The sequence below is a fragment of the Macrobrachium nipponense genome, chromosome 19, assembly GCF_015104395.2.
Source record: "Macrobrachium nipponense isolate FS-2020 chromosome 19, ASM1510439v2, whole genome shotgun sequence".
NCBI classification, from domain to species: Eukaryota; Metazoa; Arthropoda; class Malacostraca; order Decapoda; family Palaemonidae; genus Macrobrachium; species Macrobrachium nipponense.
The window spans coordinates 2,912,202-2,922,170 of NC_061088.1; the positions used below are offsets into that span (position 1 = coordinate 2,912,202).

Here is a 9,969-nt window from a genome sequence, read left to right on the forward strand (position 1 = left end):
GGATTGCCCATCGTTTTACGTTGGTCAGTCAAGTAAAAATTTATGTGTACGTATTAAGCAGCATATATATTCAGTTAGAACAGCCCAGACTTCAAATGCACTGTTTATCCATCTGAGTGAAAAATCTCATTGTATTAATTGGGGTGATACCTCGGTAATTGCTAGATCTAATGATTATGTTTTCATTAATTTACTGGAATCGGCAATTATACAAATCACTAATAAAAACAACCTAAATCTTAGTCTGGGAATGTACCATTTGGACCCATATATTTGTAAGATGTTTATGAAGGACCTTAAAATAAATGAACAACTAATAAATTAGTCCCACATGTATATAGTTATTATTTCTTTCTCTCTCTCTCTCTCTCTCGTCTCTCTCTCTCTCTCTCCTCTGGTTCGATATTTTCTCTCCCTCTTTCTCTTGCTCGTACTATATATATAATATATATCTATACTGTATATTTATATTTTCTTTCGTCTTTTCATTAATAATATTTTGTTTTTTGGAGGAAAATTTGTGTAAAAATTCATGATATTAAATTGTATATGCTCCCGTGTTTTTTCAAAATGTACTGTTTTCTGGGAGAATCACTTGTTTACTGCGTGTATCCTTCAAGGTGTGGCTTCCCTCAGGCAGCTCCTCCTTTCTGTAGAGTGAAAATCGCCCTTATTGCTTGCTAATCTTGTAGTGTCAGTTTGTATATTAAGCTTTCTTTTGACTATGTTGTTCTCTGTAAAATCAGTTTGCCTCAGTAAAGGGTCCGAAGAGGACCGAAGTACTTGGCTATCTCGCTCTTTCATTTTTTCCTTCGTGGCAAAAAACCTTTATTTATACATAGCATCACGTTTTATATACTTCGTGATCAAGTTATTCATATATATATAGTATTATATATATATATATATATATAATATATATATATATATATATATATATGTTTGTGTGTGCCTGTGTATGCAAAATCGTAGTTTGTTTCAATTGTTCGAATCGTCCATATAATCCTCACACTATCGAGTTTTCTTCCTATAAATTAGCGCAGCGTTATCAAACAAATTAATGTATATACCAGTCATCACAATAAACAGAAGCTAATGGCCATTTTCCCAGAAAATGAAAGCACAATCAAACCACCCGTTTTTGCGAGTCAGTCCACTGTTTACAGAAAACGGTGTAAACCAGCATCTCGGTGTTACAATTCTAATACTTTTTTTCCGAGGGCAGGTATGCAACGGAACATCAACAAAACGTGCCTTCGAATACATACATTCATATCACCCAGCCAGTAATCGTTGCTCAATGTTCCGCTCCTTACTTCGAGGGTACGGACTATTACAGTGCGCTCCGCAGTGCTCCATTTGCCATACCGCAATACAGACAGGTATATATTTCATTTCGAGTGGGATTGTTGTAAGTGTGGTCGTATTTTGCCGTTGTGTTGAGGGAGGATTCCGTTAAACCAAAGAGGCTTGGGAGTGGTGAGTTTGCTTAATAGTATATAGTGTGGTTTCAGACTGATAACATTTAGTGCTTTCCTTCGTCTTCTTCTTTTTGATTGAGAGATCTAGCTCTCATTCAACACGCCAGTCTACTGTAAAAGTGAGGCAAAAGAACAGGAACAAAAACACAAAATTACACAACTTAACTTACCTCTTTTTCATCCATATTGTTTATCCTCATTAAATCGCATTTACATAATTACTGACTTTAAACTGATCAGTGTTCAAAAGCTAACTTTCATAATTATGTAATTTACATGTCGAAGACAGTCTTAAAAGTAGTCTTTTTGCAAAGGACCGTAAAGAGTGAGTTTAGAGTCTAAAGTTAATTATTATTTCTCAACATGCCCAGTAATGTGCAATTTTATTTTAATCATATCAGAATATTTGCTTGCACGTCGTAAGTTTTACAGTTTATAATTACGTGTAGTACCATTTTCCACTACATACATGCATTAACTAGAAATGAATTAGTATTAATCGTGTTAAATTTATTCAAATATACATTAATCCTCACATAACAAATTCTCACGTTTTCTATCACACTATCTCTTTTCCTACTTAAGCAAATAGCACCTCTCACACGCATATAATAGGCCTAAGGTTCGAGCCGCTTGCTTTGATTTTGCTAATCCTTTTACTGAGCCGTGTTTGTACCATTCTTCTTTATAGAAACATTTCCTGGAACTAACAGACTAATATTTTTTTATGGTGGAATTGTATTAATCAGTTAGTTCCCTGAAATTTCGGTGGCTTGGAATCTACCGCAGTTTCGCATCAATACATCTGGTGTTCAAGTCAAAGAGCATCTAACGTTTTTGTGACTATTGCTTTTGATCTTTTTGCACCATTTTCTTTTATCAGTGCTGGATGAAATTAGTGTAAATACTCACTTTCTGAACGCGTCATTGCTCCTTGTGCTTTCCAGTGCTTCTTGAATATCAAATGATTCAGTGGACAGAGTTGGCGTAAATGGGTTTAATCTCAAACTGCAGTGAAAAATTAAGTCTAAGAGTAACGTAAGACCAACCATCTGTTTTAATTTCTTTTTGTGATACATCCGTGTATATGTCCTTGAATAAATGTAGAATTTGGAACTTTCCGATCCTTGGTGTCAGTCAGGCGAATATTGTAAATACTCTTATTTTTATGATGCTTTCCTAAGTCTACTTTCTGTACATCAATGGCTTCTTGCACCCCGAATATAATTTTTTTTAGATAGTCTACAATCCTTTTGATAGTCTCTTTGCATAGGGGTGGATTCTTGTTCAACTCTTTTGGTTTTACGGGATAGACCAACAATTTTGTTCGTGCAATATTTGATTGGTGAAATTTTAATTTCAACTTGTAGTAACGAAATTGGAGGTATATTTTTAGTTCAGAGTGAAATTGGTAAAGCGACCTTTGAATGATATCGAGTTTTTCTAAATCGCTGCTGAAGATTTTAACCTCAATTCTGCATTTAGCTTTACTTAAAAATTCACTCTCCGGTTAAGCAGGCTGATATGATGCGCCTAAGTCAGGGTTGGGCTAATTTTTACATGCAGTGCTCCTCACTTGGTGCGCTATGGACATTACCAAGGGCTGTCTACAGCGTCCCTTCGGCAACCCGCTTACTTTCGTCAGTTTTGCTGTCTTCTCTCAAATAATCATCACCCGATTCTGTTACATTTCTGCTAGTTTTAATGTTGCAAGATTATTATTTCTGATTGGTAAAGTGCAAGATTTGCAACGCTTGGGCTTTGGCCTAAATTACACATTCCATTCCATTCCATCTTCCATGTATTTATTTTAGCTCCTAAATTTGTCCCCTAATTAAAAAAAAAAAAAAAAAAAAAAACTATTTTAAAATAATTGTAAATTCAGAGGCGCCGAGTAACCCTGATAAGCTCCAGAGCTTGACTTTAAAGAGTAAACCTCGTAATCAGTCATAATTATTACCCTCCTTTACCGTGTCCACTCATAAAAACTTTCAAAAGCATCTTGACTTGACTACACAAGCTACTTCAAATGCGTAGCGGTCACCGTTTTTATGTAACCGTTGACGCATTAGGCGTAGCTTGCATCATCTGCGAATTGTTATCTTCTCACTTGTTCGATTTAAGTTGTATCACTCGTCATAATGTTAAAATGATTAGGACTGAGCCTTGAGGAACCCTAGACCTATATTCAGTGTAATTGGTTCTACTTCAGGTGTATGTCTCGTCATAATTTTAAGCAGTGTAGGACTAAAAGCCTTGAGGAACCATGGACCTATACTCAGTATCACTGGTTCAACTTCGAGTGTATCGCTCGACAAAATATTTAACAGATTAGGACTGAGTTTTGAGAACCGGCCTAGACCTATATTCAGGATCTCCAAGCATACAGTCCTTCTTGGCTACTAATCTTCCATATATCAAGCGTATCCATAACTTAGAGTTGTTTTGTTGTTTTTGATTTAGCTGGCCTTATGCCAGCACGGGCTCTTGCTCCTGGAGCAGCCCGTATAACTTGGAGTAGGTTATATATCTACAGTTTTACTGATAAAATGTAGTACTTTTCGATATATTTTTGACGATCTGTTTGTGGGTTCTATCCGATCTGTTGAACTTTCATTAGGTATTTTTTTTAATGCATTCTTTAAGTTGTGCCTTTAAGAATAATAAGTTGAATTCCTTCAAACTCGCTGCTTGTTTGCCGCGGCTAAAGTAAAGTTCGTCACTTCTATTTTCATGGTAGGAAACAGCGGAAACACGCTTTATTTGATTATTTATTTATTTTTTGAAAGCTTGCTTTTGCAAACAATTCACCCTCAAATCGATCAAATGTTGATTTTATTGATTATAAGAATAATCTTTAACCGGAATTTCCTGTTTTGTTCATTGTATTTTAACTGAAGTTTTTTTGTGTAACTTTTTCTCTTTACAGAATTAAATTTTATTGCCATTGGTTTTTTTTTTTTAATAGCTCTTTATTTAGCCTTTTTTCAGCCATTGTCTTACTCCAAATCTCGTCTCACTATGGTTCATTGTATGTTATACTTAAAGTTCTCACTTTAGTAGATTCACATCAACTGTGCATCTGATGTTTAGGCCAGTCCATTACGAAGCTCCTGATTGGCTGTTGATAAGCTAATCACAGGGCTTGAAACTTTCCATCCCTGTGATTGGCTTTTGAACTGCCAATCAGGAGCGTCGTACGGGACTGGCCTAGACATCAGATGCACAGTTGATGTGAATCTACTATAGTCTGTTTGATATTCGTCTCACCTGATTTGACACAGTAGGAGTGTGTAGCGCAGTCGGTGTACCTCACGTGGTCCACTGTAGGCGTTACTAAAGGTTCTTTGCAGCGTCCCTTCGGTCCATAGCTGCAGCCCCTTTCATTCATTTTACCGTACCTCCATTCATATTATCTTTCTTCCATCTTGTTATCCACCCTCCCCTAACAATTATGTCATAGTGCAATTGCAAAGTTTATCTCCTGTTACACCTTCCAATTTCTTTTCCAGCGCTGAATGAACTCATAGGTCCCAGTGCTTGGCCTTTGGCCTAAACTCTATATATTCCATTCCATTCCATTCACCAGTCGACCACTGGAATCTGGTATTTCTCGTTCATTTCTAAGGTGTTTGCCGTTTCTAATTTAACCACATTTTTGTTCCGTTTTTTGCCAGTCTACCGTGTCACTGAACCAGCTCTTCGTTTTCCGAAGGTTGATTATTATATATGGACGTTGCGTTTTATTTATTTATTTATTTATTTTTATAAACCTGTTTGTATCGCTGAGAAGTTTTTGTATATTAGAATCTCGCTACTTCTGTCAGATAGTTCTTTTAGGGGGAAATAGCTCGCAGTGAAAGATGAAATGAAATAGGCCTATGGTCGAAAGTTTTCCTGTTATACGGTTGAGTCTAATATGGTGTCCATGCGGCATATGTAAACCTGAAGTATTATATTCGTTGAATTATTTCCCGAATGGTACCCGGTTTCACTTTGTCAGATACTATTCTCTCTTCTTGAATTTTCTTCCTCTTAGAATTTTTATTTTCTCTAGTTATTCAGTCACAATCCATTTTTCTGCTACATTCATTACCAAAACCCATTTTCATAAGGTTTTCATTCTGAAGGACTGTTTCATCAAAGCTGCTGTAGATTCAGGTGACCTTGCCAATGTATTCGTTTGGGTTTATAGAAAACACTAAAATTGTTGTAATTTGCCTTTGCAGACGGAATATTTAATATCTCTAAATGGTGAAAGTACGAGATGCCAAAACTCTAGATTCTAGGACACCTTCCACACAAGCATTAGTCCAGCGTTTTATTCTTCTTCTTCTTCTTTTTCAGTAATTGGGGCAAGAATATATATATTTTTTGTGTGCAACAACGTTACTTCTCGACGATTTACAGCATCACAATAATTTTCCCACAACGGAAATACGTGTCATACATATGAAGTCATATCCCGCCGTTTAAAAAGATCTGTCATCGACCAAGGGATGAACGATGCCGGCAGATTGTCACGTCTCGAAATCCAAAGTTTATTGCAGTTGTTTAATGTTTCCAATCTAAGCTGACATTTACGTCCCACGTGCTCCATACGAGGGTACAAAACTTCGAATATTCTGCTTCGACCTCGCCTTTTATTTAAAAAGAAATATATATACTCAATAAATAACGTTGGTGCATACGAAAGTTGCTCATTTAATCGCACCCTCAAGTTCTTGTCATGTCTCGGTAGCCTTTTACATATTAAAACAAAAACAAAACATACGTCAATAAACAACATTGGTACATACGAAAGTTGCTCATTTGATCGTACCACCAAGCTCTTGTCACGCCCCGGTAGCCTTTTATAAAAAAAAGTTGCTCATTTGATCGCACCCACAATTTCTTGTTACGTCTCGGTAGCTTTGGTTAATATATCTGTCCAAACTCAGGACCATCTTAGTAGCTTCTGAAAGCTGGATTTGCCCACAAGTGTAGGTGTGCCGGGTCTTTGATGAAATGGACACAACAGGTCGGTCGAGAGGACTATACTCGGTTTTTTCCATCTGTCCACCCGCCTGTGGTGTTTGCGTATGGTAACACTGCGTCCCGGGCTTTAGATAGTTACATTCAGCTTACATTTATCAATAATAACAATATCCTATTTCGAATATTAACGGTGTAATTCACATACAGTAAATTATTAAAACAATTTCCAGTTGCAAATGTACACCCTGACATCCTTTTATTTACCTAAAACTTACACATGGCGTAACTATCTAAAGCCCGGGACGCAGTGTTACCATACGCAAACACCACTGGCGGGTGGACAGATGAAAAAAAAAGAAAAAAAAGAACAGAGTATAGTAGTCGATGATTACAAGCTATATGAGAAAACATAAGATTGACAGATTCTGAACTTTTTCCACAGTTCGCAATGTCCGTATTCTATCGAGAAAATCATTCTGTAAGCAGACCTTATATATGTGAGGAGAACTTGATTGTGCCTATAAACTATATACATATATATATGTGTATACACGTTTATGCACGCACATATATATTATATATTTAATATAGATATGTATATATACATTCATATACATAGATAAAGACATACATTCTGGACTCAAGTTGTAGAGGGCGATGATTTTCACAAAGCTGACCAGTATGAGGCATGCCAAAATGTAAAAAAAAACAAAAAAAAAAAAAGAGGCCCTCCCCTACCCCCCTTTTTTCAATCAAGCAGGCGTCTCCTAAAGCCCAATTAGGCAGTCATTCACAGCGTCACGTGCCATATCCCTCCACCTCGCCGGCGAACCGATTAATTCCTGGCACATTTCACTTCATCAAGTCTTATTTGCTGACCATCCTTAATAGAACCTCTTGGTCACCAGTGTCATTCTCCAGGTGACGTGTTCTGTCAGTCTCTGTCCCTCGGAAGGTTTTTGGACTTCTGTTGCGTCTAAATCGCTTTTACAATCCTGAGAGAGCAGGATATTGACTCCGTTTTTTTTTTTTTTTTTTTTTTTTTTTTTTTATACATAGCTGATAGGTAAGATGGGTAAGAGAAGAGTGAGTGCAGTTAGCAAAATCGTTCGTCCATGCATGAATTTATCCCATTATTTAAAAGAAACGAAAACTTTCTGTCTTTATTTCCCATTTATGACGCAACAATATTTTTTCATACGAAACCTCTTGTCGATATACCACCATTTTACCCAGATTTATAAGATGAGAACTTCCATCCCTCAATCGTATATCCCAGTTATGACTGAATATAAATCAGTAAAAATTTCCTGTCAGAGAATAAATGTATCCCATTTTACATATATTGATGACGGGAGCATTTAGGTCACAATGCAACTGCTTGGCGTTGTTTGATCTAGAGCTGACACTCACTTCATTTCTCGATCCTCATTCTGACCCAATGCTGCTGGCAACAGACTCCTCAAGTCTGTTGTTAGGGGAAGTTTAGGCGTTAACGGTTCGTGCCACCATTCAGTGACGGTCACCCATTCATGCGTTGGCCAAGCTGCAGGGAACGTATAGTCCATGTTAGACCTAACTTGGTTTGTTTTTAAGATGGCCGTGTCTGCAGTCATTTACTAATTCTCGAGACATTAAAAGGCGTTTTTCACATTCGTTGAAATTAAACAGAGAGAGTTACGACGAGTTACAAGGATTAGGATGTCTCAAAGACTTGTTAGTCCATCCTAAGAGGAGACATCGTGTGCTCACTTATCTGTAGGAGCAGGTTTTACTGTGCATGCAGTGTCCAAATGATTTTGTCTAGCTTTCTTTTAAACTCTTCCACACTGTTGCTGTTTACAACTTCTGGTGGCAGTTATCTTGTATGTAAAGAAGTTCCCACAGTGGGATGTGTTGTATCTCTTCAGTTCTAGTTTCCATCCATTATTTCTTGTCTGGTTATCGTTTAACATAAATAGGGTTCTGTCTACTTTTGTTATGCCTTTCAGTATTTTAAATGTTTATATTTGAGAGAGAGAGAGAGAGAGAGAGAGAGAGAGCTATTACCAGAACTCATTTCGAGATAATGATGTGATTAACATAAGTACCGGATTCATGTTGGCAGTACTCTTGATCAAATTGAGGCTTAGGAATATAAGAACAATAAAATCAAGACTCGGAAACGTGATACGAATTACCTGTCATCATTTTCGTCTATGAGGTGAACGATGCTAATGTTCTTTATTCGACTTTTTTCTCTTCCTTCTCTCTCCGTAGGGGGGTTAGTACTTTAGCTTCTTTGCAGCGTGCCTTCGACCCCTAGCTGCAACCCCTTTTGTTCTTTTTATTGTACCTCCTTTCATATTCTCTTTCTTCCATCTAATTCTCCACCATCTTCTAATAAATGATTCATAGTGCAACTGCATTGAGGTTTTCCTCCTATTACACCTTTCAAACCCTTTCACTGTTAATTTCCGTTACAGCGCTGAATGACCTTTGGCCTAAATTCTGTAATCAGTTGAATTCAGTTTCTTCTTTCTCTATGTACACACTTGGCTATAGCTGCTAATATTTAGCTTCTTACCGCCTCTCTCTCTCTCTCTCTCTCTCTCTCTCTCTCTCTCTCTCTCTCTCTCTCTCTCTCTCTACTGTTGCTGCAGCCAACCTCTGTCGACTAGCTACTAAGGACATAATTAACCGTTTAGGTCTAAAGTAAAGATGGATAATTACGGAAATAGGCCTAGGTCCTTTATCGTGTACCCTGGGGGTGTGGGGGTGGGGGGTGGCATATTCCCGAATTGTAACAGAGTTCTGAACCTTCCCTCGAAAAAGTGGGACGCCATATCTTAAAAACTAAGTATAGAATCTTCTTGAAAATAGACTCATTATGTTTCGCACGCCCAAAATAGTTAGGCCTAATGTCTATTAACTAGTCTAACCTATCCCAACGTAACCTTACTTAACCTAGAGGCATGACAAAAAAAAAAAAAAAAAAAATCGGGGGATGGTGCAATAATAGTACTATATATACATCTCGGTAATTTGCACCCGGGGATCGATCTTGAGACGTAGGTTAGTCGTTGTTGTTTGAGATTAAGCTGGCCTTATGCCAGCGCGGGCTTTTGCTCACAGAGCAGCCCGTAGGTTGGTTAGTCGGGACTGGATCAAAGGAATGCTGGAAGATTAAGCACAATTCGTATGATATACATATATATATATATATATATTATATATATATATTATAATAATACTTATAATATATATATATAGATATATAGATATAATATATATATATATATAGAATCTATATATATAGTATGTATGTATGTTCGTTTCTGGTCCCACACAAATTCATCACCACGATTTTTTTTTTATTAGATAGTACTGCGTTGTGTTTACGTCGTGAACTGACATCCCTGACCCCTGTGGAAGGTCACCTGAGGTATTGTTGTAAAAATCACGCAAGCTTAAACAACGGTAAACTCGGATTATAATTGGCAATACTGAAAGTCACTCGGGAAAAACGTTG

The 9,969-nt window shown here is 37.1% G+C and overlaps 1 protein-coding gene across 1 annotated transcript in view; it reads left to right on the forward strand.

The window, feature by feature from the left end:
* Nucleotides 1-1,327: 1,327 nt before the first annotated feature.
* The window catches only part of LOC135219117 (dentin sialophosphoprotein-like), a 20,846-nt gene continuing 12,204 nt past the window's right edge, over nt 1,328-9,969 (forward strand). The window contains exon 1 of the mRNA XM_064255570.1: nt 1,328-1,411. The gene's annotated coding sequence lies outside the window, so the exon portion shown is untranslated. The remainder of the gene's footprint in view (nt 1,412-9,969) is intronic.